The sequence below is a fragment of the Bombina bombina genome, chromosome 3, assembly GCF_027579735.1.
Source record: "Bombina bombina isolate aBomBom1 chromosome 3, aBomBom1.pri, whole genome shotgun sequence".
Lineage (NCBI taxonomy): Eukaryota > Metazoa > Chordata > Amphibia > Anura > Bombinatoridae > Bombina > Bombina bombina.
Window position 1 is genome coordinate 630,679,062 of NC_069501.1, and position 27,450 is coordinate 630,706,511.

Sequence of the window (27,450 nt, forward strand, 5' to 3'; positions counted from 1 at the left end):
ATAGAATTTGTTAATAAATCATGTGATTGCACTGCTTCTCTAACAAATAGAAAACTATTTAATTGTTGGCCTTTATTGGCACCTCCTTTTTAGTGGTCAAAGCGGGTACTTTAAAAAATGTGGTGGTAATACGTTGGGAAACTTGTGTGCATAGTTGGTGTCGGCTTTGACTCTTACTGTTTAAAAACCAGATCGCCGCCATAATGCTAATCTAACTCAGCATAATAGACTGTGAGTAACGGTGTATAGCGGCAGTGATGCGATCTTCGATACTACATATCTAGTAACCGCTAATGTGCATAAACTATTGCTTTGTTTTGGGTGTTATATTACGATCGTAAAATATAAAATGAACTATAGTGGAATTCTATCCCAATCATATTATTTATTAACAAATCCTATTACTGTAGTTATGAAGAACATAGAGCACAACCAGTGACCCTGTGCATAACCCCTCTTTTAGCGGTAGTCAGCCTGACCTCCTATGACACTAATATCTGTTCCACTATATTAGCAATCACCATGCTACAGATTACAGACTGATAGAACACTTGATAATAGCATGTGTGCTTAAAATCTGATTCTAACTAGTGACAGGTATCCCTGATTCATATGATCTAACTAGTTTATGCGTTTAATATATGCACATGCGCGACTTGGGAAGGCGCGTCCAACATAACGCTGGCTTAAAAATATTTGCCGCCTGCGCAATTCCATACATTGTAGGATGATGTCACTTCACGGCCGCCGATCGGCCAGAAAGTCAATTGGTAGATAGGAAAATGTGATCAGGAAGTAAAAAGACGTTGAAAAAACGGGTTGAATTGTAAGTATGAAAAAACATAGTTTAATTGCGGCGAAATATGTATTTACATATAACTGTTAGAAAAAAGATGAATGAAAGTCCTATTTAATTTAAATGAACTATGTAACTGAGGATAGCGGAGAGGGTAGCTTTACCTTCACTTTAAGCACCGGTCATGATTAGACCTTTTGCCCATATTATTACCAGTGCCCTGAATATATATTTTTTTATATATAAAGTATGAGGACATAGCTGGAATGAGGATTATGTTATGGAAAAATACCTTGGAGGGCGATATTAGGTAATGTTTTAATGCACGGTTCTTTAGGTGTTTTTTTTTGCGCGGATGTCATTGTACTGGCCATGGTTGCTGGTTGGGGGCCATAAGGTGCGAGGGATAACCTTGTGCTGAGAGAGGTGAGTGGAGGTTAGTACCTTTGGGTGCTGGATGGCTATTCACAAGTAAGAGGGTGCATTGGGGGAAATGTGTCATTTAGGACACTCTTGTGTTGAGTGCATCCTTGTATTAGGGGTCTCTATTTGTTGTTGGAACACGTTGTTTAAAGGGTTAAAATGTGGTTGGGGATCTGTATGTTAAGATTTCCATTGCAGTTGGAGGTGCAGGCAGTTAAAGGAATATGAAACCCAAAAATTGTATTTTGTGATTCAGACACAGCATATTATTTTATAAAATGTTTTCCATTTTACTTGTATTATCAAATTTACTTTGTTCCAATGTTATTAATTTTTGAAGAGATACCTAGGTAGGTGTCTGGAGCACTACATTATAGGAAACAGTGCTGCCATCTAGTGCTCTTGCAAATGGATAATATTCTTGCAAAACTGCTGCCAAACAGTGATCCAGACAAATACACGCTCCTGAGCTTACATTCCTGCCTTTCAACAAAAGATACCAAGAAAATTTGATAACAGAAGTGAATTTAAAAGTTGTTTAAAATGGTATCCTCTATCTGAATCAGGAAAGAAAAATGTTGGGTTGTATGTCCCTTTAAAGATTACATTTCTGCTGGGAGTTGGGTGGTTATGAGTTAAGAAGTGGTTGGGGAATTGGGGCAGGTAATGGTTTTATTGCTGTTAGGCATTGGGATAGAAGGTTTAAATAGGTTTCAGAGATCCATGCAGTTTAATGGTTGATTAGTGATCAGGGTCCATTTGGGGGTTGGAGGAGGTAACCATAGTTAGGGTTAACAGTGGTGGGGGGTTAGGTTAAAAGTGTGGGAGGAGGTCCTGGAGGAATAAGGTTAATAGTTGTGGGAATAGGGATTATTGAGGGAGCAATTAGAGTAAATAAGGAGGCAGGTGGTGATCCCTGATAAGTGGCACAACACTGATACTCATGTTATATACTTACTTGTATGTGCCTTGCAACTGGTGTTAGAACATTATACTGCAGACATAATGAATAGGGGTCTTTGTTTGTTGCCCACAAATATACAATTTAAAAAAAAAAAAAATGTAAACCCTTTTTATTAAGAATATACTTTTACCACATTTCATCGTTGCTCTTTCATATGTATGATGGTAAAACGGTGCCCATTTAGTTAAACAATGTTTTGTGCTATGCGGAAAAAAAAAAGATAATCACACTACTGAGTCCGTTGCATGTTGTACATGTGTATAACTTCCCTCAGGACATTAGCTTCTGTGAAGATCAGAACAGTGACAACAAGTCTGCTGTGCTGTTTTCTTCTTCTCTACTTCCTCATAGCTCCCCATGCTGGCAGCTCCATCACTATTGGCTGTCTGCTGCACAGCTGTTGTCTTTTCCCTGCAACCTAAACTTATTATTGCTTTCGAAGTACCTATAAAGTGGAGGAGGAACAGAGTCCTTTGCATTACCCTAACTGGCTTACCAAACAAATGGGCTGTGTCTGGCACTATCCAATGGGACGGATGTTGCTAGCCACTTGCTAATACGCATAGGTGGATGGAGGTGTCACTTATATGTTAGCTTGTTGGGTTGTGCTTCTGTTAAAACTGCAGGCATAGAGCTCAAATGCAGATTTGGCTGGAAAGTGACTTCAGCTGCATGGTCGTTTCTGCATTCATTGGATACTGTGTACCCTTCTCCTTGTGCTCAGTAAGTTGTGCTGCAGTGAGCTGCGCGCTGCCGAGAGCTATTGCAGTATGGTGTGCGTGTGTATGTGCACGGTAATATTGCAGTCAGGTGGATCGTGGTGCAATTGACAGCAAGCAAAACATGCGCAAGATAAATAACAACGAAATAAGAAAGACCGTGGTACCTTGTGGTGGGTTTATCTTGATAGAAAAAAAAAACACAGAACTGCTGAATATATTTGAATGCATTTGATATCAGGTTGGCAAGATAGGAGCTGCTCTGTCTATTTGCTCTGTACGTGACAAGTGGGTGCCCTGTACTTGTGTGATATGAGGGGTGTTGCGATCAGTTCCTGCTTTCTGTTTATGATTAAACGAAGCCCTGGTTAGCGCAGTAACCATAATGAATACCGTGTTTTTTTATGATTCACTATTATGTCTGTTGCATTTAATCCTTTTTCAGACCAAGAATCGAATTAAAAACATTGCCAATGTGCCTTGTATTTTGTGATACAGCAGTTTTTTTCTGTATTATAAAAATATTATTAGGGAATAATCAAACTGGTAATAATTGGTTGTGTTAACCCCCAATTTCCGTGTGTGTGGGGTAATTGTTGAACAATTATCGTAAAGAGACTAATCTAACAGGTAGGGTTTACATTACAATATGAATGTATACAATATTGAATGTATAGTTTTCACTTATTCCATACTTCGGAAATGAATTGTATTGCTCTTTCTGCGGGGCTTCTGATTTTCTAATGTACTGTTTACATAGAATATTTAGACAGCAACATTTACGAGTGAACAGAGTTTGTGTATATTCTAGGTGAATAGCTCATCGCATACCTTTTTTCGCAAAATTTTCTATTTACGTCTACTGAAAAGTTTGCAAGTGTCATCTGATAAATATTTCAATAAAATATAGAATAGCTACAAGTAAAAAAGAAAAAACACGGAGTCAAAATGGCTCAGGGCAGCCCTATGTTGACACATGACCAGCTGATCCGACTAGGAAGCGCGGCCTTGGGCTTGTATTCTTAATTTGTCTCTGATCGTGAACGCTTTATTATTAACTCCTTAAACGGCCAGAAAGGGTAGCGACTTACAGATACTTGTTAAATCGTGTCCTGCACCAAGTTGCTTTTTAACTTCTTAAGGGTTAATAGCAAGCCACAGTGTGAGTTGCTAAACAAACACTTCCATGTGACTGTATTATTTACCAACACAGTGAATAGGGCGGAGATTTCACCTCCTGCACAAGGCGGAAGAGCAGTCTGTGTAATTTAGAGCTTAGGAGCTGCAGTGTTTTGTTTGCCCTTTTATAGCAACGCTGTCAGTGAATGCAGATCCAGACAGACATTCCTTTTTTACCATAAATTGAATGTTGTTGGGGGGAACAGGCAAAGCTCATTGTGTTCAGACTAATAAGAATGTAGAATGGGGAAAAAAATAACTAATTATTCTTAAAAAAAGGAATTACAAAATGTTTTAATAGTATATAAAATAATAATGTATCTATTTTTGCATACTCGTTTTACTGTAATAGAACGTTTCATAACTAGAATGCAAAGCAGTGTGATAATATTATTATTGTTTTATCCTTGTATTGTGTATATAATCGATTTTCTAGAAAAGATGCAATTACGTTTTATTTTAATGTGTTCTAATATGGGATTGCAATAGTTTTACTAATTATATATCCAGTTATTAATAAAAATAAAGTGTTAGTGCTTGAATGTTTAAGACCTAATTTTAGATCAACTGAAAAAATTATTTCTAGCATGATTTCTTAAGACCTTTGAAATAATTTTCCTAATGAGTATGTATGTGTGTATATATATATATATATATATATATACACACAAAGTCCAATTTGAAATGTTCAGTAGCACATTTCTGCAATACTCATTTGGTTTGAGAAATGTTTATGTGAAATGTTGCAATGTTTTCTTGTGCACTGTGTATACTATGATATTTTCATATGCTGAGGATGTGATTTCTGGCAGTAATATCATGGCTGACTTGCATTTGATGAGTGTGCACAGGGCTAACTTGTATGTGCAAATTAAACATCACACACAGATTTGTTCATTTTTACATAAGAAAACTAGTGTGCTTTAATGATCATTTTTTTTAAAGCTATCAGCACCATGAAATTAATACTCTCTAAAGACTGATGCAATGGTTTTGCTAGAAATCCATGCTTGGCAAAATCAAATAAACTGAAATTTTTAATACCTGAAAGTATTTAACTGATTTACTTTCAATTTTTAGGGTATTTAGTGACTGCCCATCCAAAGGTAAACTGCCAACGTTGTCCAAAGATTCCAAAGTTATAAGCAGTTGAAAAAACAAATGCTGGTCTCCTAATTACCCTAAAGAAAATGGAAGTGTCAGGTTCTGATTTTTTGCAGACCATGAATCAAGAGGAAGAATATTATTTATGCATAATTGAAGATCAGATTGCTATTAACGTTTGGGATGATACAAACGATGATTTTGTTATAAATATTTAAAGAGAGACATTGACAGGCAAGTTCCCAAAATGAATTCTTTTTTTAGAAGTAATTGCTATAGAGAACATGGCTTTTAGAGTTTGGAATCTCATGCTGATTTTAAGTGAGTCAAATGGTTAAATAGTTGGGGCCTAAATAAAAAAAAAAGTACATTTATGGGTCGTTGGGGGGCCAAGGCTGGCAAAGCCTTTGATAAATCGACCCCTTAATATCCAGGGGGGGTCAAAAGATATTCCACCAAAAGAATATAGGACCTGGAAAAATGTCCTTTGTGTTCAAAGATGATGGTTGTAGCCACTTTTAGTATGTGTTTAATTTTTTTAATCGATAAATTATGTTTTGTATGTTAACCCTCACAATGTTTTTAAACACATAGCTAAAGTTCCACTCGGATCTGCAGCACATTGCGCCTACTTTGCAGAACATGGCCAAGGGAACCAATTTGGAGCAACATACACATATAGCCACCAGTTGCCAGCCGTGTCCTGCTCAGGATCTTCAAATTATTGCAGCCCTGAGTGATACTTTTAAGGGGACAGGAAACCCCAACACTTTCTTTCATGATTTGGCTAGAACATACTTTTTTTTTTTTTTTTTAAACAACTTTCCAATTTACTTCCATTATCAAATTTGCTTTGTTCTCTTGTTATCATTTGCTAAAGGAACAACATTGCACTACTGGCAGCAAAATGAACACATCTAGTCAGCCAATCACAAAAGACAAAAATGTGTGCAGGCACCAATTGGCTTCAGCTCCCACTAGTGTAGGATGTGTGCATATTCTTTTTCAACAAGGGATACCAAGAGAACAAAGCACATTTGAAAATATAAGTAAATGTAAGTGTCTTAAAATTACATGCTGTATTGGAATCATGCACGTTTAATTTTGATTTTCCTATCCCTTTTTAAATGTGCAAGGGAAGCAAATGTTAAAATTCTTTGTCGAATTAGGGCATATACATTTTCCCACTAGACTGTCCCTTCAGATTGAATTTCACATTGTAAGTGTGCTTGTGCACAACTGTTACTGCTATATTACTGCTAGATTCGTGGTAAGAGGGTGATGGTTTACTTCCCAACACGTTTGACTGACAGAAAAATTCATTAGACAATTGTGGGTGCTGGGCAGGCTTTGATGAATGACTAAAAAGTTTGAACCTAGAAGAAAGTCTAGAAAGTTTTACTCTCTAGATTTACTGAGCCTTTAACATTCATTTCCTGTTTACCTGAAGAAATGTCTGGGGAAAAACTAATCTTGATATTCTGTTAACTCAGACTTTAGACTCAACGTGATGAAAGTTAGATATAAATAAGCTTTGAGGATCCAGGAGAGTCCTCTGTAATGGATCACATGTTATCAGATCAGCAAATGCATACTTTGTTTACAATATTTCTCTCTGAAAATACAGCAACATTTACAAGCATTCTGCAAAGCTTGTGTCTATAATGTACTGAAATACACCTGAGAGAATTTCAAGCTTTTTGGGTAAAATCTAATATAATTGGGGATTGGCAAATTTACCAGCCAGCAAAATAAAAAAAAGGATCTAGCCACACACTTTTTAGGGAGTTTATATTGTATATAGATGTTTTTAGAAAAGAAGTGTGGAGCCAGAGAATTGTAAGTGATATGTATCAATTATCAGGGCTTGATTTCCCATTAGGCGGTTGCTAGGAGCCAACGTGATTGCAAGGGGGGAGCCTTTTGGTAACACTTTAAGGGACATAAAATTCTGTTAGAGCAGTGATCTTCCCATGACCTGTTTACATTTTGTTGCTTAAAGGGACACTGAACCCACTTTTTTTTTCTTCTTTCATGATTCAGGTAGAGCATGACATTTTAAGCAACTTTCTAATTCACTCCTATTATAAATTTTTCTTCTTTCTCTTGCTATCTTTATTTTAAAAGCAGGAATGTAAATTTTAGATTCAGGACCATGGATAGCGCTTGCTTATTGGAGGCTAACATTTACCCACCAATAAGCAAGCATAACCCAGGTTCTCAACCATAAATAAGCCGGCTCCTATGTATCACATTTCTGCTTTTTAAATAAAGATATCAATTTATTTGTTCTCTTGCTAATAGGAGTAAATTAGAAAGTTGCTTAAACATTTGTGTTTAGTGTCCCTTTAAATTATCATTAAATCAATTTGTTAAACTATGCAATCAATTTGTGCTTTGGATAGTGTAAAGGGTCAGTCTACTTGAAAATGTTTTGTTTAAAAAGATAGATAATCCCTTTATTTTCCATTCCCCAGTTTTGCATAACCAACACGGTTATAATAAAACTTTTTACCTCTGATTACCTTGTATCTAATCTTCTGCTAACTACACCCTTATCTCAGTTCTTTTGACAGACCTTTATTTCAGGCATTTCTGTGCTGTCTCCACGGGGGTGAGCACAATGTTATCTGTATGGCGTACATGAACTAACGCTGTCTACCTGTGAAAAATTGTCAAAATGCACTGAGAAGAGGCAGCCTTCAAGGGCAGCGAAATTAGCATTATATGAGCCTACCTAGGTTTAGCTTTCAACAAAGTATACCAAGAGAACAAAGCAAATTTGATGGGGAAAAAAGTAAATTGGAAAGGTGTTGCCTCCACCCGGCTAATTTATAATTCTACCCAGCTGTCAACTTTTTTTGTGAAAATTATCAGAGAGCATCTTATTATTGCACTTTTGCTTGAATATAACTGTGTTTAACCCCATTCAGTAGGATAAAAACATAGTTAAAGTGAGAACCAGAGAAGCAATGCATGACTGGGAACTAGCTGAACGAATCTAGTGAACCAATGACAAGAGATATATGTATGTAGCCACCAATCACCTACTAGCTGCCAGTAGGATCCCAATAAAGAGTAAATTTGATGAAAATAAATTGAAAAGTATCTTCAAATTAGGGTCCGCAACCTTGGCACCCCAGATGTTTTGCAACTGCATTTCCCATGATGCTCAGTGTCTCAGCATCATGGGAAAATATAGTTTAAAATCATCTAGGATGCCAAGGTTGCTGACCCCTGATTTAAATGCTTGAATTACACTGATGCATAGCCCTGCAGAAAATGGATTTCAGGAAGATTTTAGTGCCTAAATGGTGAAATTTGTAAAGTTACATTACACTTAATTTTAATATAATGTAACTAAAACAATACTTCAGTATTAACCCCCCCCCCCCCCATTATTTTGGGTTCTCTTGCTGTACAATACTGTTCTGTCAAGATTTGCTTCTGTGTCAAAAATTTGCTACCACAATTTGCGCATACACACAATAACATCAATGCATTCCACATGTTTTAAAAAAACAATTGTGGAATGCGATGGTGAAATGCAAACATGCACAGATCGTTTGGTAGGACATTTTGACGCAGAGGAAAACTACGTGCAAACTCCTCATGAAAGCAGTAACATTATGTGGTAGCAAATTTTGAAATATTTTATTTTAAAACATTAGTTAATCACTTTTTTTTTTTTTTTTTTTTTTTTTGAGTGCCCTGTTACTGTGTATTAAAAGATAAGAAGTTTTAATATATGTAAACAAGCGTTTTTAAAAACTGTATTAACTTTAATGTGTTTAAAATAAGTTCTTCTTTAAGTACACTTTAAGAAGGAATGCAAGGACTAATTTTCCTCTCCGTTGAAATTTCGTACCAAACAATGTGCGCATGCTTATATTTACGTAATGATATTCCTCACATTCTTTTGAAACGTATGTGGGGTGGGATTACGTAATTGTGCACATGCACAAATTTGTGGTAGCAAATTTTGTTAGAAAAGCAAATCTCGACAGAACACCGGCGCTGGATGCCAAAAACAAAATACTTGCTACATTAAAGAGGAAAGCATCCTTTAGCAAACAGTAATTTTATATATAAAAAAAAAAATAAACTACAATACTCCATTGCAACCCTTTTCTGGATACTCGCTGAGGAGGCTTAATTTTTACTACTTATAGTTGAAAAACACTGTTAAAAATATAAAAAGAAAAACAAAACCATGATTGTCATGCACCCACAAGACAAAAAAAACTTTATCAATCAATATAATCCCCTACACTCCAACCAAATGAGAAAATACTACATTAGGCATGCACAACTTGAGTTATTATAGCCATTGAGCCCCACCCAATTTTGATTCTCATAAATAACTCAAAAAAAGGGGTAGTGTATATACATCAATTATTCATATGCAAACCTAAACTGTTGGTGACTGTGCACCAGGTGTTTTCTGCCATGCATTACAAGCACTTATAAGTTTGCATAGAATACACTTATTTTGAATAACTTTTTGTTATCACTCTGATTCCTTTTAAAAAGTTCTGTTCTGAATGGCACAATAACTTAAGCTCTTTAATGTCCATTTTTAAAGGGACACTAAACCCAAAATTTTTCTTTTGTGATTCAGATAGAGCATGCAACTTTGTAATTTACTCCTATTGTCAATTTTTCTTCGTTTTCTTGATATCTTTGTTTTTTTTTGTTTCGGACTCTGGACAGCACTTTTTATTGGTGGATGAATTTATCCACCAATCAGCAAGAACAACCCAGGTTGTTCACCATAAATGGGCCAGCATCTAAATTTACATTCTTGCTAAAGTCGCTTTTGCTAAAGTGAGGTTGAGATGATGGTTAGAGAGAGAGGAGATATATCAGAGAAGGGTAAAGACCAGGTAACAATGTGTCACTTCTAGTGGATTGAAGATTTAGTCCAATTATAATGAATGAGATGGTTACAGGAAGTAGATATTGGGGTACAGTAGTTGTCAGCTGGGAAAATTGCCAACATTAACTTTACTTTAAAGGGACAGTATACACTTATTTTCATATAACTGCATGTAACAGACACTACTATAAAGAATAAGATGCACAGATACTGATATAAAAATCCAGTATAAAACAGTTTAAAAACTTACTTAGAAGCTCTCAGTTTGGCTCTGTTGAAAAGGTAGTTGGAAAGCCCACTGCAAGTGGGGAATAAGACACTCCCCCCTCCCCCTTCTTTTGCATATGAAAAGACCCTTTACACAAACAGGAGCAAGCTGGAGAAGGTAGCTGACGGTATTCAAATACAACTTTGGGGCTTGGTTAGGAGTCTGAAAATCAGAGAAATGTTATTTAAAAATAAGCAAAACTATACATTTAAAAAAAAAAAAAAAACTTTATGAGCTTTATAAATAGATCATCTACAAAACATTTTTGCAAAGAAAAAATGAGTGTATAATGTCCCTTTTAAACTCTTTTTAAGATATAAAATGTTTGTGTAGTAAAAAAACAACAACTTTATGATGTATGTTTTTTTTATTTATTTTGTTTTCATTTCCTAAAAATGTACTCTGAAAATTCCAAATCCCTTCCCTTGATTTTCTATAAATGAGTGCAACCATTCTGAATTCTGGGTTTTCCTTATCTAATCTTTTCTGCTGAAGACAAAGACAGATAAAGTGTGCCAACAATGGCTGTGTGAAATATATACCAAGGTTAAAGTCATTTTGTTTATCTTGGTTTAAAGTCCATTAAACATAATGTAAATTTTCATAAATGAGTGCCCGGTTTTTAAAAATACTATTAAAAACCGGGGCACTTTCATTCATGAAACTTTACATTGCAGTGTATTTTTACAAATACTTGCCTTTCTCTTCAGCGACGCAGAATTGGCGGTCCCCTGCCCGCTTCTCATACTGTACTTGGCACAGTACTTGACACCGGCTTCCTCCAATCATGGCGTGGCTTCACGAGATGGACGCTCTGAGGGGGAAGCCATGATTTGAGGAAGCCGGTTTCATCATTGGTGACATAAGTACAGAGAAGCTACGGGCGGAGGACCGCCGATCCGGCTTTGCTGAAGAGAAAGGTATTTGTAAAAATACGCTGCTATGTAAACTTTCAGGAATGAAAGTGCCACTATTTTTAATAGTATTTTTAAAAACCGGGCACTGATTCATGAAAGTTTACATTCACTTTAAATGCAATAGGTGCAGTGTGTACTAATGGCTAAATTATGTAAAAAAAATAATAATGTAAATAAATGATAAAACTTAAGTTTTAAAATTTGGCACATTTTTGTTTTCACTGCTGTTGCAAGTTCACCCACGTCCTGTGGGGGATTTCTTTTTGTATTGATTGACATTTTATGTTAGTGCCTAACTCCATTTGTTCACTCGCTCACGGCAATCAGGCAGGCTTTCTTGTTTGCTCACAGGGGGCATTGTAAATAGAGTATGCACGGTTCTGACATTTTGGTACAACAGACAAGGTTTTTTTTTTTTTTTTGATGCATTAACCCTTTATTATATAAGAAAACATATAACTTGTATTATAAAAGAAGGAACTTAGAATATATATCTAGAAGGAATATATAAAACGCACTCAGACTGGACTGGGTACACATCCTAAGCCACAGCAAACTCCACAGCCCTGAACACTGACAGACAGCTGCAAAGTTCCCAGCAACCCAGGCAGTTAGGATGTGTACCCAGTCCCGTCTGTGAGTGCGGTCCATTCCTGTGTTTTGTATTTACATAGGGGAGGTTACAAAAGCCTGTGTCACCCTGGGAGGTTCCCAGTTGGTTTGTTTAGAAGTATGCATTGTGTGGGTGCTGGTTTAGGGTCCCAGGAAGGGGGAGACCATGTTGTGGTCCTGGGCTTGATCCTTTGGCGCCAAATGTAACTGACTTCCCCCAGTTTTGCTTTTAAACATTACTGTGAATCTGCTGGCGAATGCCAGGTTTTCTGTGTGTTGTGTTGATGATGTTTGTAATGCTTCCCTGCGGGCCTGTTACCCAGGCTGCTCTGGGGTTAACTGCCTGGGTTGCTGGGAACTTTGCAGCTGTCTGTCAGTATTCAGGGCTGTGGAGTTTCCTGTGGCTTAGGATGTGTACCCAGTCCAGTCTGTGAGTGCGGTCCATTCCTGTGTTTTATTATTTGTGTGGGTGCTGGTTTAGGGTCCCAGGAAGGGGGAGACCTTGTTGTGGTCCTAGAAGGAACAAAAAAATAAATATATATCTATGAAATAGCAGGTGTTCCAGCACTCCAACCTTGGTTATGTATCAAACACCTGGGTGCAGTCCTTGAAAAACATATACAGTAATACTTTTTGAGTGAAGGGCACTCTCAGGATTTTTGAAATCACAAAAGATTTTTATTTCAGGTAACAACAAATCTTCAAAGTCGACTTTTCGGCTTTCTTAGAAGCCTTCTTCAAGACAAACAACATCTGTTAAATAAAATAAAAACAACCAATATATACACACTTATGCAAACTAAAGTGAAAAATACACACCCAACACCATTATTATATTAATTTAAAAACATGTAAAAGGATAAACTTGAGTTCTAGTCCATTGAAACCAGGCAGAGCCCAAGACCACACTAAACACAAACCAAGTATAATACTTTAGACTAATGGAAACACCACTTAAATGAAAACTATTCAGGTCAGACAGGTACTAATCAGTTACATCAAGAAGATGGGGATCCCAATAAGCCAGACGGCGTCTAAAAATTCCATATAGCTGTCGAGAGTAAAAAGCATACATAAAAAACAAACTGAAAAACTAATCTCTATTTTAGTATTTGAAATAAATCAAGTAAACGCTAGCATTAAAAAGCAAAGTCAGAACTGAACAATGTTACGTCAAGTCAAACTTTAAAAGCAGGACACATAACCCCAGAACACTGAACATAGATACCATGAGAAATACAATAATACTATATAATAAGTGCAACCACTAATGCTGAATACGCATAACCATGTCACTTATCGTGATGCCAGTACCGTTGACACAGGGTATGCCAAAAATGTATACACCTCTAATAATATAAACCATGTAGATATACTACAATGAGTATAGGAGGGAAACATTACCAGACAAATACATATATTTACGCCATATTAGGCAAACCAATATTTGTACAACTGTAATTCAAGCCATAGTTTATAATGAAATTAAATACTGCCATACTGCTTGCTAGCCTCAGAACCATGTTGATTATGTGCCACCACTGATTAGAGGTGGTGATGGGCACAAAAAATATTGCAGATTGAGGCGCAATGGATTTATCATCTGGATACTGTAGCCCCCAGAGATTTGAATACACAATTGGATTGCAATGTGTTTCTATAGCTGGATTATTCTATGACTGTTCGGTTTTGTTCTCATCTGGTATAGATAAAGTGAAGGATTGTTCTAAAGTCTTGCTACCTAAGAGAGTGTATATTACAGGGACCAAATAATGCCCTAATATAGATAACATGAAGAAGGAATGTACTAATCTGCCTATAAATGTTTTTACCATATTCCAGTGAGCAGAAGGGAGGAATCAAATACCACTGTTTAATCAATTATATTTTTATGATTGTTAAAGCCTATTCTTGATTTTCAGGAAGGGCTAAGTCGTTCTGTATGATTTAATTATTTGTTAGTTTTCTTAGTCACTGGGTGGTAGGTTCTGGGATCGGCTGTGCCAATGTGAGTTTTTGCTATGAACAAAACTGCTATTGCAGTGACATATTTGAAACGCGTCATACGGGGAGAGGCTATGTTAATTAGCCATGTGCCCGAGAATTGCCTGTAGGTGTGCACTAACAGTGATGTAGTGACACTACATTGGCCCAGCTGGCCTGGAAATGACGAGCACGGTTGGTGTAAATAGGGGTGGGTATTGTGTCGGCTTGTGAATGCTTGAGACACAGCTTAGATTGTCCATTGAGAAAGGTACCAGTCCGGTACCGAAACATCTGGGGGTATTTGTCATGTTTATGGGATGTAAATTAAATTGAACATTCTTTTCAAAGACCGGTAAGTGCAGGGTCTATTATGTATATATGTGTATGTATATATGTATATGTGTGTGTGTATGTATGTATATATATATATATATATATATATATATATATATATATATATATATATATATATATATATATATATATATATATATATATATATTAATATAAGGCAAAGTGCACTCCAGATATTAGTCCACAACAGCCTTGGGTGCTATATCAAAGTTACAATAGCATCAAAACATGAAGCACTCCAAAGGTCTTTTATAAATACAGGTGATCAGTATAAAAGACCTTTATACTTGTGATATCATTGGGGGAATGATATTTACTGGTTCCTGATGGAATCTTGCAGTATTTAGTGGTCCTTTTTAACATTTAATATATTCCAAACAGCCATACTTGCACACTAAATCTGTCCTAATGGTCCTCAGCAAAAGAGGTTAGGTTAGATAAGGGAAACCTATGTTTGATCACAGAGGTGCCCATTACTAATATAGGGGCCTATCTATCAAGCTCTGTACGGAGCTTGAGGGCCCGTGTTTCTGGCGAGCCTGTAGGCTCGCAAGAAACACCAGTTATGAAGCAGCAGTCTAAAGACCGCTGCTCCATAACTCTGTCCGCCTGCTCTGATGAGGCGGACAGGAATCGCCGCAATTCAACCCGATCGAGTACGATCGGGTTGATTGACACACCCTGCTGGCGACCGATTGGCCGCGAGTCTGCAGGGGGCGGCGTTGCACCAGCAGCTCACAAGAGCTGCTGGTGCAATGCTGAATACGGAGAGCGTATTGCTCTCCGCATTCAGTGATGTCTGTTGGACCTGATCCGCACTGTTGGATTAAGTCCGACAGACACATGATAAATAGGCTTCATAAGCTAAAACTTTACACTTTTATATCTTCAGAATTTAAACAACTAATGTAATTTTAAAAAATACATATACGTATTATCAGGCTTATCGTTGCTTTGAATGTATCGATGTATCTCTAGCGTGTATTTTCTGATGTCCCTGACTGACCATAATCAAGTGATAAAATATAAACCTATTAATTAGAATTTTCAACTAGTTTTGCAAATCAATAATAGTGATCGTTTAAATGGTTTTGTGTCTAGGTCTTTTCCAATTACCTACATGTTTACCTATATAAAAAATGATTGTCCTTTAACCAATTCATGACGAATGCATCTGTCCAAGATTCAAACATCAACAAAGGGCCAAATCGGAAGTCACTGTGATCATGTGACTTAAAAAGGCGCTGATTGGCTCTTGGGTGACTGCCTTCATTGCTAGGCACGTCCCCCAGACAAATCCAGCGGCATTTACTTGAGAAGGGGAGCAGAACGCCAGAATAGTTGGAACGTACCATGCCTTCGAAGGGCGTTTAAGCCCTTTGATGACAGGAAACCACCTAAGGGTGTTAAGGAGTTAATATGTACAAAATTGTTAACAGAAAGATGTGTGAAATGCCAGGTTTTAGACAGAGAGCCTAAGGTACTGGGTTGAGACAATCTGATATCAGACAATGCATAGCAGAGCTTGTGAATAGCAGATGTTGCATTTAGAATGAGAACTAAACTAGTTGGGTATTTAGAAGTGAGGGATCTCAGTTAAGCCCATTACTGTATCTAACTATAGAACACCAGTAAATGTACTTAATTTTCTTATCTGTTGTTATAGTCTTTATTTGTGTTACTTTAGCAGGTCATTTTTTGTATATCTAGTGTTTTTGACAAATCTGTCACTTTCACCATGTTTTAATAATAATGTTTAAACACACATTTTATAGTAACATTTATAAAGTAATTATCCTTTCAGTCTGCTTATATAGGGCTAGATTACAAGTGGAGCGCTAATTTATTGCACGTAAGTTGTAACTGCGCAATAAATAACGAGCCATTAAAAGAGATCAGATCTCTGGTTAATTTTCTAAAAGTGCCCCAAAAATAAAGGGTCTTTTAGTTGTAATTTGTTTATGAAGACAAAATGTAGCTTTTTTTTTTTTATTTCTATAAAAGAACTACTGCACTAGGCAGTTTTTAGGAGTTAAGTGGCTGGTGTGGGGTGTATGGGAACTGTGTGTTCTATGTAAATATATATGTATATGCCTATATACATACAAATACCTCCCAACATTTGTGGCTGAGAATGAGGGACACAGAAGGTTGATAGGAGCCAGTCACCATTTTGTGGGTGGAGCTGTGTTGGGAAGGGAGGGACCATGGGTGGTTAGTGGGCAGGCTGTTTCTGGGTGGACAGTGTGTGTTCCTTGGGTGAGGCTAAGGGAAATTCTGTCTCAGAGGGACAGAGCTCAAAATCAGAGACTGTCCCTCTAAAATAGGGACAGTTGGGACGTCTGCGATATATAATATATACGTGTTAATGTGTAAATACATATATTAACACATAAATATATATATATATAATTTAAAATTGCTGCATGACTTACCCCTTTCGCTGCGCTTATATTCTGTACCGTGTATGGCATCAGAGCGAGGCTCCCATTAGAGCCTATAGAAGCACGTCCTTGTGAGTGCAATGCTTCTGTGTAATGCGAATGCAAGGTCCTGTTTGCATTGCACCTAACTCGTGATACCACTTGAAACAAGTGGAACAGCACACATGTAATAGTAGTGCACGGTAGACCTCAGAGCGCTGCGCAAAATAAAGTGTTTTAAGTGCTGGAGACCCTACCTTCTTTTTTTTAACTCGTGATACCAGCGCACATTTGCGTGCGCTGGTATTACTCAGTTGAGCGCAAATATTGCTTTTGCTGAAGTAATATTTTGCGCTCAACTTAAATGGCTATAATAATGGTTACATTTTTATTTTTATATTTCACCCTGTTTGGGACTAAAATCACATCATGCATTCCAGTTTTGTGTGTGTGTATAATTTTATTTACTTTTTGTCTACATCATGACTATGTCACTGAAATAAAAATGAATTCACTAATTATTTACCACTGCATTAACAGACGTGTCTGTTGTGAAGTGTATGCAAACATATTACAATGCACATTTAAAAAATATATATTTACCTTGCATCCATGGTGGTCCAGTGCTCCTGCATTTCTGTGGGAATCCATGGGTGCTGGTGACTGCTGATGTCACCAAGCCCTGGAAACCAGGAAGTGGAGGTCAGGACCACAGGTCTTAAAGGGCATTTAGCCACCAATCAGCAAGCGCTACCCAGGGGCTGAACCAAAGATGGGTCGGCTCTATGCTTACATTCCTGCTTTTTCAAATAAAGATACCAAAGATAATAAAGAAAAATGATAATAGGAGTAAATTAGAAAGTTGCTTAAAATTGCATGTTCCATCTAAAAACAAGGAAAATTTAATTGGTTTCAGTATTTTCTTTAAGCACTTTTGTTTATTTAAAAACAAACAAACAAACACTTGTCTTAATACACCTTAAACATATATAACCTTCCACCAGACCAGAAAAAAGGTGTGTGTGTATCTATCTATCTATCTATCTATCACAATACCTCTTGTTTTAATGTCCCTATATAACTTTTACTAGCAAGGTGATCACCTGGCATGAATAAATGTCCATTTATTTGAATAGAAGCTCATGGGAACACCTATAGGCCGATTTGTTGCAGGTTTCTTACAAGTCATGCTATATACATAAAATAATGGTATAGTTTAATTCTGCTGGGTACCCTTAAAAAAGATAACGTTACCCTGTGAATTTTTGCACATGCTCTGTAGAAGCTGGTGCATATAAAAAGACTGTGCACAATTTGATAATGGTATATTGCTAAAAAATCTAAATAGTTAAAGGATCTGAACCCCCCCCCCCCCAAAAAAAAATGTTTGTGATTCAGACCGTATACAATTTGGGGGGAAAAGTTTCCAATTTTCTCGTAATATCAAATTTGTTTTGTTCCCATGATATTCTGTGTTGAAGAGATACATGGGTAGGTGTGGAGCATTTATATGGCAGGAAAAAGTGCTTCCATCTTGTGCTCTTGCAAAACTGCTGCCATATAATTCTCCAGACACATGCACGCTCTTGAGCTTACCTCCCTGATTTTCAACAAAAGATACCAAGAGAACAGACATTTGATAATAGATGTGAATTAGAAAGTTGTTTAATATTCAAGCTCTATCTAAATAATGAAAGAAAAATTGAGTCTACCAAAAAAAAAGACACAAAGGGGCTGATTTACCATTGTGTGGGCGGACATGATCCGCTTTCCTGGATCATGTCCACCGCACATCAATAAATGCTGACAACATACACAAGCATTCTAGTAAATGTTGTGCAATGCCGCCCCCTAGCAGGGGGTGTCAACCGATCGGGCTGATTACTGTCCACCGCCTCAGGTGTCGGACGAGTTAAGGAGCAGCGGTCTTAAGACCATTGCTTCTTAATTCCTGATTCCAGCGAGCCTGAAGGCTCGCGCGGAATTAGAAGCATTCGAGGGTTGATAAATCGGCCCCTAAGTCTGCAGCATAATTGGACACATTTGGTTGCGGCTGGACTGTTATCAGACGGACAAATGTCTGTCGGATAACAGTCCGACTACGTTCATGATTCAGATAGGGCATGTAATTTTAAACCACTTTCTAATTTACTTTTATCATTACATTTGTTTTGTTCTCTTTGTATTTTTTATTAAAGGCTAAACCTTGATAGGTTTATAAGCTGATTTCTAATACACTGGAGTCCACCTCTTATCTCACTGTCTGGCTGTTAATAGCAAATAACATATACTGTTTGTTCATGTGTGCCATATAGATGACATTGTACGCACCCAAGTGGAATTATTTAAGAGTCAGCAATAACTGCCTAAATTGTAAGTCTGTCAAAAGTTCTGAGATAAGGAGGCAGTCTGCAAAGGCTTAGATACAAGGTAGTCATAGAGGTAAAAAGTATATTAAAGTGACATTGTACACTAGATTTTCCTCTGCAAAAATATTTTTGTACATGATCCATTTATATAGCCTAACTGGTGTTTTTGTAAAACAAATGTATAGTTTTGCTTATTTTTAAATAACATTGTGCTGATTTTCAGACTCCTAACCAAGCTCCAAAGTTTTAGATGTATACAGATGTCTACAGATTATAACTTGCTCCTATTTGTCTAATGGGTCTTTTCATATGCAGGGGAGGGGGGAGTGTCTGCTCTCTCTGAATTCCCAGCCTCTTTCACTTGGTGTCCCAGCCTAACCTCAGCAACGGTGCTAAACTGGGAACTTCTAAGGAAGTTTAAAAAAAAAAAAAAAGGTTTTTTTAATGGATTTTTAGATCAGTATCTGTGCATATTCTTCTTCATAGTAGTGTCTATTACATGCAGTTATTCAAAAATTAGTGTAATATAACGGTGTTGGTTATGTAAAACTGGGGAATGTTAAATAACGGGATTATCTTTATTATTATTATTATTATTATTATTATTTAACCAATAACATTTTTGGTGTTGACTGTCCCTTTTAAGAGTGGCTCGAGTCCTGTCAGTTCAGTGAGGTTGAAAGCAGGTCCTTTATATGTAATACAAACTGGGTCTCTATTTGCTGAGAAACCTCTGGTTAGGGGCTTCACATATACATTATATACAGAGATGGATATTTCCACTAGTCTTGGACTACTAAGAAAAGGTATCTGTCTAAATATTTAATGTAAAATACCATAATAGAACATCATCTGGCTCCTAAAAGTGTATGGCTGTCTCCTTAAAGGGACACTGAACCCAGATTTTTTTCTTTCATGATTCAGATAGAGCATGCAATTTTAAGCACCTTTCTAATTTACTCCAATTATCAATTTTTCTTCGTTCTCTTGCTATCTTTATTTGAAAAAGAAGACATCTAAGCTAAGGAGCCTGCCAATTTTTGGTTTAGACACTGGACATCATTTGTTTATTGGTGGGTGCATTTATCCATCAATAAGCAAGAACAACCCAGGTTGTTCACCAAAAAAATAGGCCAGCATCTAAACTTACATTCTTGTATTTCAAATAAAGATACCAAGAGAATGAAGAAAATTTGATAATAGGAGTAAATTAGAAAGTTGCTTAAAATTGCATGCTCTATCTAAATCACAAAAGAAAACATTTTTGGTTCAGTGTCAGTTTAATATTACTGCTGGCTTCTAGATTTGAAATAAATGAATCAACCCATGGTTTATTGACTTTATAATGGCTGTGCCAGTCTCAATAAATTGCACAATTTACAATTAAGCTGTTTCTTCTCTTTTTTTTTTTTTTTTTTTTTTTTTTTTTTTTTTTTTTACAGTTTAGTGTTACACACATATACACAAATAATTTAAAGGGGCAGTAAACACATTTCTGTTGCGTTGCTGTAGAATAATATGTCTAAATGTTTTTTAAAAAAAATGAACATCCTTTTTACTGTAATTGTTTATCAATAGCCAAATCACATCCACCATTTGCCTTATTTGTAGGAACCAATATGGGCTTTAGTCTGCTGACAGCAATGCTAGCCGTGGTCCTAAAGTTAGTATAACATGCACTGTTTTGCAATTGTTATCAACTAATGCCAGTTAGGGAGAAATATGCAGGAGTTAGCCTTGAGAAGCCATCAAGGAGCATTTTAATTTTTTTTTTAATTAGAAAAGCCTCAATTTCTAGAACAAAATTACATGAAGAAGGGGCAAAATAAATAATGAAAGTATATGAAAGTTGTTTCATTATCCACAACTATGCTTTGTATATAAAAAATCTCAAGGTGTTTACTGTACCTTTTTAAAAAAAAAAGTGTATTGTATTCACATTAAATAATCTGTTCCGTGTTTAGATAAGTGTCTTCAGTAACTGCTACTTGAGCAAATTTAAAACATTTTAATCTGATAGAACCATCATCCAGACAGAAACAGACTTGTACAAACCTTTTTAAAGGGCCATTAAACACACATTAGAATTGCCTAATTTGCAGATACATAATTAAGACAATCTAATAACCCTTTTAAATGAGTACCTTTTTTCCCTGGCAAATTTCAAAGTTCATTTCATTTTTCCTCCCCCCCCCCCTCTATATCATGTGACAGCCATCAGCCAATCGCAAAACATATGTATATATTATGCACTCTTGCATGCTTAGTAGTAGCTGTTGCCTATAAAAATATGGGGCACATTGTGATAATGGAAGTAAATTGGAAAGTTATTTAAAACTGCTGTATCTGAATCATGAAAGTTTCATTTAGACTTTAGTGTCCCCTTTACAGCTTTTCAGCATCTTGTAGAGCAATCTTCTTTTTTTATTTGGTAAGTGTTGTCCCTTACATAGTGCAGATATCCTATAATATAAAAGGCCAAGTGTGTTTGTCCGAAGCTGTCATGCGCAGTAGAGACAGCGCGAGGACAAACACACCTGGCCTTACACAAACTAACTGGATCTGCTGTCTGGAGAGAGTGGACGGGGCTGGGCAGAGTGGGCGGGACCAGGGAGTAATAGGGGCGTGACCGGGCTGAGCGGGCATGGTCTGTAGAGAGAGTGCGCAAAAGAGGCAGGAGAGAGAGCAAAATAGAGGGGCGAGAGAGCAAAAGAGGGGGCAGAAAGAGCTCGAGAGGGGGACAGAGAGAGAGCGCACAAGAGAGAGGGGGGCAGAGAGAGAGAGAGAGCGCACGAGAGAGGGGGGCAGAGAGAGAGAGAGAGCGCACAAGAGAGAGAGCACACAAGAGAGAGGGGGGCAGAGAGAGAGAGAGCGCACAAGAGAGAGGGGGGCAGAGAGAGAGAGAGCGCACAAGAGAGAGGGGGGAAGAGAGAGAGAGAGGGGGGGCAGAGAGAGAGAGCACAAGAGAGAGGGGGGCAGAGAGAGAGAGCACAAGAGAGAGGGGGGCAGAGAGAGAGCACAAGAGAGAGGGGGGCAGAGAGAGAGCACAAGAGAGAGGGGGACAGAGAGCGAGAGCACAAGAGAGAGGGGGGCAGAGAGCGAGAGCACAAGAGAGAGGGGGGCAGAGAGCGAGAGCACAAGAGAGAGGGGGGCAGAGAGCGAGAGCACGAGAGAGAGGGGGCAGAGAGAGAGCACAAGAGAGAGGGGGGCAGAGAGAGAGAGAGTACAAGAGAGAGGGGGGCAGAGAGTACAAGAGAGAGGGGGGCAGAGAGCACAAGAGAGAGGGGGGCAGAGGGAGCACAAGAGAGAGGGGGGCAGAGGGAGCACAAGAGAGAGGGGGGCAGAGGGAGCACAAGAGAGAGGGGGGCAGAGGGAGCACAAGAGAGAGGGGGGGCAGAGGGAGCACAAGAGAGAGGGGGGGCAGAGGGAGCACAAGAGAGAGGGGGGGGCAGAGGGAGCACAAGAGAGAGGGGGGGGCAGAGGGAGCACAAGAGAGAGGGGGGGCAGAGGGAGCACAAGAGAGAGGGGGGGCAGAGGGAGCACAAGAGAGAGGGGGGGCAGAGGGAGCACAAGAGAGAGGGGGGGGCAGAGGGAGCACAAGAGAGAGGGGGGCAGAGAGAGGGAGCACAAGAGAGAGGGGGGCAGAGAGAGGGAGCACAAGAGAGAGGGGGGCAGAGAGAGGGAGCACAAGAGAGAGGGAGCACAAAAGAGAGGGGGACAGAGAGAACAAAACAGAGGGGTACAGAGAGAGAGAGCACAAAAGAGAGGTGGCAGAGAGAGAGGTGGCAGAGAGAGAGAGGGGGCAGAGAGAGAGAGGGGGCAGAGAGAGAGAGGGGGCAGAGAGAGAGAGAGGGGGCAGAGAGAGAGAGGGGGGGCAGAGAGAGAGAGAGGGGGGCAGAGAGAGAGAGAGGGGGCAGAGAGAGAGAGAGGGGGCAGAGAGAGAGAGAGGGGGCAGAGAGAGAGAGAGGGGGCAGAGAGAGAGAGGGGGCAGAGAGAGAGAGAGGGGGCAGAGAGAGAGAGAGGGGGCAGAGAGAGAGAGAGGGGGCAGAGAGAGAGAGCACAAGAGAGAGAGAGGGGGCAGAGAGAGAGCACAAGAGAGAGGGGGGCAGAGAGAGAGAGAGCACAAGAGAGAGGGGGGCAGAGAGAGAGAGAGCACAAAAGAGAGGGGGACAGAGAGAGAGAGAGCACAAAAGAGAGGGGGACAGAGAGAGAGAGCACAAAAGAGAGGGGGACAGAGAGAGAGAGAGCACAAAAGAGAGGGGGACAGAGAGAGAGAGCACAAAAGAGAGGGGGACAGAGAGAGAGAGCACAAAAGAGAGGGGACAGAGAGAGAGAGCACAAAAGAGAGGGGGACAGAGAGAGAGAGAGAGCGCACACAAGAGGGAGGGGGACAGAGAGAGAGAGAGAGCGCACACAAGAGGGAGGGGGACAGAGAGAGAGAGAGAGAGCGCACACAAGAGGGAGGGGGACAGAGAGAGAGAGAGAGCGCACACAAGAGGGAGGGGGACAGAGAGAGAGCGCACACAAGAGGGAGGGGGACAGAGAGAGAGAGAGCGCACACAAGAGGGAGGGGGACAGAGAGAGAGAGAGCGCACACAAGAGGGAGGGGGACAGAGAGAGAGAGCGCACACAAGAGGGAGGGGGACAGAGAGAGAGAGCGCACACAAGAGGGAGGGGGACAGAGAGAGAGAGAGAGCGCACACAAGAGGGAGGGGGACAGAGAGAGAGCGCACACAAGAGGGAGGGGGACAGAGAGAGAGAGAGAGCGCACACAAGAGGGAGGGGGACAGAAAGAGAGAGAGAGAGAGCGCACACAAGAGGGAGGGGGACAGAGAGAGAGAGAGAGAGCGCACACAAGAGGGAGGGGGACACAGAGAGAGAGAGCGCACACAAGAGGGAGGGGGACAGAGAGAGAGAGAGCGCACACAAGAGGGAGGGGGACAGAGAGAGAGAGAGCGCACACAAGAGGGAGGGGGACAGAGAGAGAGAGAGAGCGCACACAAGAGGGAGGGGGACAGAAAGAGAGAGAGCGCACACAAGAGGGAGGGGGACAGAGAGAGAGAGAGAGAGAGCGCACACAAGAGGGAGGGGGACAGAGAGAGAGAGAGCGCACACAAGAGGGAGGGGGACAGAGAGAGAGAGAGCGCACACAAGAGGGAGGGGGACAGAGAGAGAGAGAGCGCACACAAGAGGGAGGGGGACAGAGAGAGAGCGCACACAAGAGGGAGGGGGACAGAGAGAGAGAGCGAGCGCACACAAGAGGGAGGGGGACAGAGAGAGAGCGCACACAAGAGGGAGGGGGACAGAGAGAGAGCGCACACAAGAGGGAGGGGGACAGAGAGAGAGCGCACACAAGAGGGAGGGGGACAGAGAGAGAGCGCACACAAGAGGGAGGGGGACAGAGAGAGAGAGCACACACAAGAGGGAGGGGGAGAGAGAGAGAGAGCGCACACAAGAGGGAGGGGGACAGAGAGAGAGCGCACACAAGAGGGAGGGGGACAGAGAGAGAGAGAGCGCACACAAGAGGGAGGGGGACAGAGAGAGAGAGAGCGCACACAAGAGGGAGGGGGACAGAGAGGGAAAGAGAGCACACACAAGAGGGAGGGGGACAGAGAGAGAGAGAGAGAGAGCGCACACAAGAGGGAGGGGGACAGAGAGAGAGAGAGAGAGCGCACACAAGAGGGAGGGGGACAGAAAGAGAGAGAGAGAGAGCGCACACAAGAGGGAGGGGGACAGAGAGAGAGCGCACACAAGAGGGAGGGGGACAGAGAGAGAGAGAGAGCGCACACAAGAGGGAGGGGGACAGAGAGAGAGAGAGAGCGCACACAAGAGGGAGGGGGACAGAGAGAGAGCGCACACAAGAGGGAGGGGGACAGAGAGAGAGCGCACACAAGAGGGAGGGGGACAGAGAGAGAGAGGGGGCAGAGAGAGAGAGGGGGCAGAGAGAGAGAGAGGGGGCAGAGAGAGAGAGAGGGGGCAGAGAGAGAGAGCACAAGAGAGAGAGAGGGGGCAGAGAGAGAGCACAAGAGAGAGGGAGAGGGGGCAGAGAGAGAGAGGGGGCAGAGAGAGAGAGGGGGCAGAGAGAGAGAGAGGGGGCAGAGAGAGAGAGAGGGGGCAGAGAGAGAGAGCACAAGAGAGAGAGAGGGGGCAGAGAGAGAGCACAAGAGAGAGGGGGGGCAGAGAGAGAGAGAGCACAAGAGAGAGGGGGGGCAGAGAGAGAGAGAGCACAAAAGAGAGGGGGACAGAGAGAGAGAGAGCACAAAAGAGAGGGGGACAGAGAGAGAGAGCACAAAAGAGAGGGGGACAGAGAGAGAGAGAGCACAAAAGAGAGGGGGACAGAGAGAGAGAGCACAAAAGAGAGGGGGGACAGAGAGAGAGAGCACAAAAGAGAGGGGACAGAGAGAGAGAGCACAAAAGAGAGGGGGACAGAGAGAGAGAGAGAGCGCACACAAGAGGGAGGGGGACAGAGAGAGAGAGAGAGCGCACACAAGAGGGAGGGGGACAGAGAGAGAGAGAGAGAGCGCACACAAGAGGGAGGGGGACAGAGAGAGAGAGAGAGCGCACACAAGAGGGAGGGGGACAGAGAGAGAGAGAGCGCACACAAGAGGGAGGGGGACAGAGAGAGAGAGAGCGCACACAAGAGGGAGGGGGACAGAGAGAGAGAGCGCACACAAGAGGGAGGGGGACAGAGAGAGAGAGCGCACACAAGAGGGAGGGGGACAGAGAGAGAGAGCGCACACAAGAGGGAGGGGGACAGAGAGAGAGAGAGAGCGCACACAAGAGGGAGGGGGACAGAGAGAGAGCGCACACAAGAGGGAGGGGGACAGAGAGAGAGAGAGAGCGCACACAAGAGGGAGGGGGACAGAAAGAGAGAGAGAGAGAGCGCACACAAGAGGGAGGGGGACAGAGAGAGAGAGAGAGAGCGCACACAAGAGGGAGGGGGACACAGAGAGAGAGAGCGCACACAAGAGGGAGGGGGACAGAGAGAGAGAGAGCGCACACAAGAGGGAGGGGGACAGAGAGAGAGAGAGCGCACACAAGAGGGAGGGGGACAGAGAGAGAGAGAGAGCGCACACAAGAGGGAGGGGGACAGAAAGAGAGAGAGAGCGCACACAAGAGGGAGGGGGACAGAGAGAGAGAGAGAGAGAGCGCACACAAGAGGGAGGGGGACAGAGAGAGAGAGAGCGCACACAAGAGGGAGGGGGACAGAGAGAGAGAGAGCGCACACAAGAGGGAGGGGGACAGAGAGAGCGCACACAAGAGGGAGGGGGACAGAGAGAGAGCGCACACAAGAGGGAGGGGGACAGAGAGAGAGAGCGAGCGCACACAAGAGGGAGGGGGACAGAGAGCGAGCGCACACAAGAGGGAGGGGGACAGAGAGAGAGCGCACACAAGAGGGAGGGGGACAGAGAGAGAGCGCACACAAGAGGGAGGGGGACAGAGAGAGAGCGCACACAAGAGGGAGGGGGACAGAGAGAGAGAGCACACACAAGAGGGAGGGGGAGAGAGAGAGAGAGCGCACACAAGAGGGAGGGGGACAGAGAGAGAGCGCACACAAGAGGGAGGGGGACAGAGAGAGAGAGAGCGCACACAAGAGGGAGGGGGACAGAGAGAGAGAGAGCGCACACAAGAGGGAGGGGGACAGAGAGGGAAAGAGAGCACACACAAGAGGGAGGGGGACAGAGAGAGAGAGAGAGAGAGCGCACACAAGAGGGAGGGGGACAGAGAGAGAGAGAGAGAGCGCACACAAGAGGGAGGGGGACAGAAAGAGAGAGAGAGAGAGCGCACACAAGAGGGAGGGGGACAGAGAGAGAGCGCACACAAGAGGGAGGGGGACAGAGAGAGAGAGAGCGCACACAAGAGGGAGGGGGACAGAGAGAGAGAGAGAGCGCACACAAGAGGGAGGGGGACAGAGAGAGAGCGCACACAAGAGGGAGGGGGACAGAGAGAGAGCGCACACAAGAGGGAGGGGGACAGAGAGAGAGAGCGAGCGCACACAAGAGGGAGGGGGACAGAGAGAGAGCGCACACAAGAGGGAGGGGGACAGAGAGAGAGCGCACACAAGAGGGAGGGGGACAGAGAGAGAGAGCACACACAAGAGGGAGGGGGAGAGAGAGAGAGAGAGCGCACACAAGAGGGAGGGGGACAGAGAGAGAGCGCACACAAGAGGGAGGGGGACAGAAAGAGAGAGAGAGAGAGAGCGCACACAAGAGGGAGGGGGACAGAGAGAGAGAGAGAGCGCACACAAGAGGGAGGGGGACAGAGAGAGAGAGAGTGCACACAAGAGGGAGGGGGACAGAGAGAGAGAGAGAGCGCACACAAGAGGGAGGGGGACAGAGAGAGAGAGAGAGAGCGCACACAAGAGGGAGGGGGACAGAGAGAGAGCGCACACAAGAGGGAGGGGGACAGAGAGAGAGCGCACACAAGAGGGAGGGGGACAGAGAGAGAGCGCACACA

General features: G+C 41.7%; 1 protein-coding gene across 1 annotated transcript in view; it reads left to right on the plus strand.

The window, feature by feature from the left end:
- Window positions 1-2,766: 2,766 nt before the first annotated feature.
- Window positions 2,767-27,450, plus strand: part of YPEL2 (yippee like 2) — a 323,060-nt gene continuing 298,376 nt past the window's right edge. The window contains exon 1 of the mRNA XM_053707318.1: window positions 2,767-2,906. The gene's annotated coding sequence lies outside the window, so the exon portion shown is untranslated. The remainder of the gene's footprint in view (window positions 2,907-27,450) is intronic.